Below are 2,245 nucleotides of genomic sequence, written 5' to 3'. Positions count from 1 at the left end.
AGGGTGGTTACGTGGAAAGTCCCTGCTTACAAACAAGAGCCACTTCAGATCCCTGAGTACCTCACAATTGCGGCTTCACACAGAAGTCGGGCCGGTTCAGCACCAGACCCCCAGGGAGAAAATGCACATCCTCCCAACCCACCCAGGAATATGCGACAAAGCCTGTCCCAGCTGCACACTGTCGGCACCCGCTGCCATCTGAGAGATTTTTGACACCAGAGAAAGCAAGTTTCAATGTTGCAAATGGAGCGACAGGAGGAAGCCGCGCCCACCGACTCGTACCACTGCTTTGATGCTAATGCCGAGCGAAACAGCAGGAATTCGATCCAAGACAAACGAGAGACGTGGTGAACAGGAGTCTGTGACCTGTGGATTATCCCTCGGAGTCGGGGGAATTTTCCCATGGAATTCCCAGTGGGGCTCCACGCAGCAGATTAGCCCCGCTGACAATAGCAAGTGTCACTTGTGACGATGCTGAGAAACCCCGGCTACCTGGCAGCAAAGGGGCGAGTGCTCTTCCTCACGCCCCCGTGCACCAGGACCTACGACCACTGTGCTCTGCCCCCTCAGAAGTGTCCTCTGCCCCCTCCCAGCCTTGGGTGCCCCTTCAGAGATCCTGCAGAGCAGAAGAGGCTGGCGGACGAGCGCAAGTAGCAGGGGTGGGGATGCCCGTGGCTGCAGAACTGACTTGCCGAATGATCCTGGGAAAGTTGCTTTCATGCTCTGTGCCTCAGTTTCTCTGGCTGTCAGCAATGCTTCCCTGTCATAAGGTCTGGAGCCCCCCCAAAAAGGTGAGAGCCAAGGGCAAGGCCCAGGAGTGGGGTAAGATACTCCTAATTCTTCATGTTGGGAAGCCATGGCTGGAGCTTCAAGTGACTTGCCAAGGGACCTGTAGCTGGGGCTAGGAGTCACAACAGCAGGGTGCCAGTCTTAGCTGAGGGGGCTGTGGTGAGGGGGGCATCAGGTGAAAAGGTAAAGGTTTAGCCCCACTAGAGGAGGCAAAAAGTGGACAGGGAAGAAGTTGCTGAGGTGCCGGGGAGAAAGTTTGGTGCCTTTGCCAGCATACAGTGGAATACTAATGAAGAGGCGAGTGAGTTACAGGCCTCATATATCATATTATGTAATGGCTTACTTCTCTGCACTTCATTTATTTGGAGATTGCTCCCAGCCTGGCTCCTCGCCAGCAGCCACCAAATCCAAGTCTACAGAAATCAATCTCGCGCTGACTGATTAAGCCGTGTTTAGAACTAATTGCTCCTTCGTGTGTGGGGAGAATAAATTACGGGCTTTAATTTCACATCTTTAAAATGCAACTGCAGGTACAGGCTGGCCATTAACCCCTTCCTGGGCTGCCCTCAGCTCAGAGCAGGGTGAGGACTCAGTCCCATCCCTGCCAGGTTGGGTCGGGAGGGGGGCGGAGGGGTGGCTTTGCTGTCCCCTTCCCAACAGGGGGGCTTTGGAGTCCAGGCAGTTCTGGGCTGTGGCAGTGTGAGGTTATTTGCCCATGGAGGCAGCACCTGGCACTGCAAGGGGGCTGATGAGGAGCCAGCACTGGCCCTCTGCCCCCTCCGATCTGCTGGCTGTACACAGAAAGGCTTGTCATCATCCCTAGGCAGGGATGGCTGCCAGCTGCAGCAGGGAGGCAACCAAGGCACAAGCAGCCCCTTGGATGCACTCCCCAGCCCAGTCCATAAAACCCAGAGGAACAGTGACTGTGTCCCTGTCTCCACATTGCACCAGCTGCTCCCTAGCTCTTAATCCGAGTCCAGGGCTCTCCACTTCTCCCACTCTGCCCTACACTCTTGAGACCCCCCTTTTCTGTACCCTTGCCCCTCCTTCCTTGCTACACCTGCCCTGCACGCATCACCCCCTGCGGCTGGCCTCCCCACGCCAGCTCTAGTTTTGATCTCCCACACAAAGCCATGGGGGACACTTGATAGTCCATCGCAGGACATGCATGTGTAAGCAAAGGCAGGCAGAACCCAGGGTGCAGAGGGGAGCCAGCTGCTCTGGAAGTCAGTGATACAGGGCCTGAGGGTAGGTCCTGTAGTTGGCCTTTTGTAGTGGCGACAGCAGGGACTGGCTGTTTCATGCTGAAACCTGGTAGAGGAAAGGCTGCAGAGACTTCAGCATGCACTCACTGGTGGACATCCTGAGCTTGACTGAGGACAGCGGGGGGGCAGGTTCCCCATGCCACAGCTGGGACTCAGAGTTGCCTTGGGGTGATGACCCCATTAGGGAGAGG

The sequence above is a fragment of the Gavialis gangeticus genome, unplaced genomic scaffold (genome assembly GCF_001723915.1).
Source record: "Gavialis gangeticus isolate Ggan-Ray unplaced genomic scaffold, GavGan_comp1, whole genome shotgun sequence".
In the NCBI taxonomy this organism is placed as follows: domain Eukaryota; kingdom Metazoa; phylum Chordata; order Crocodylia; family Gavialidae; genus Gavialis; species Gavialis gangeticus.
Note: the sequence above shows the minus strand (reverse complement) of the source record.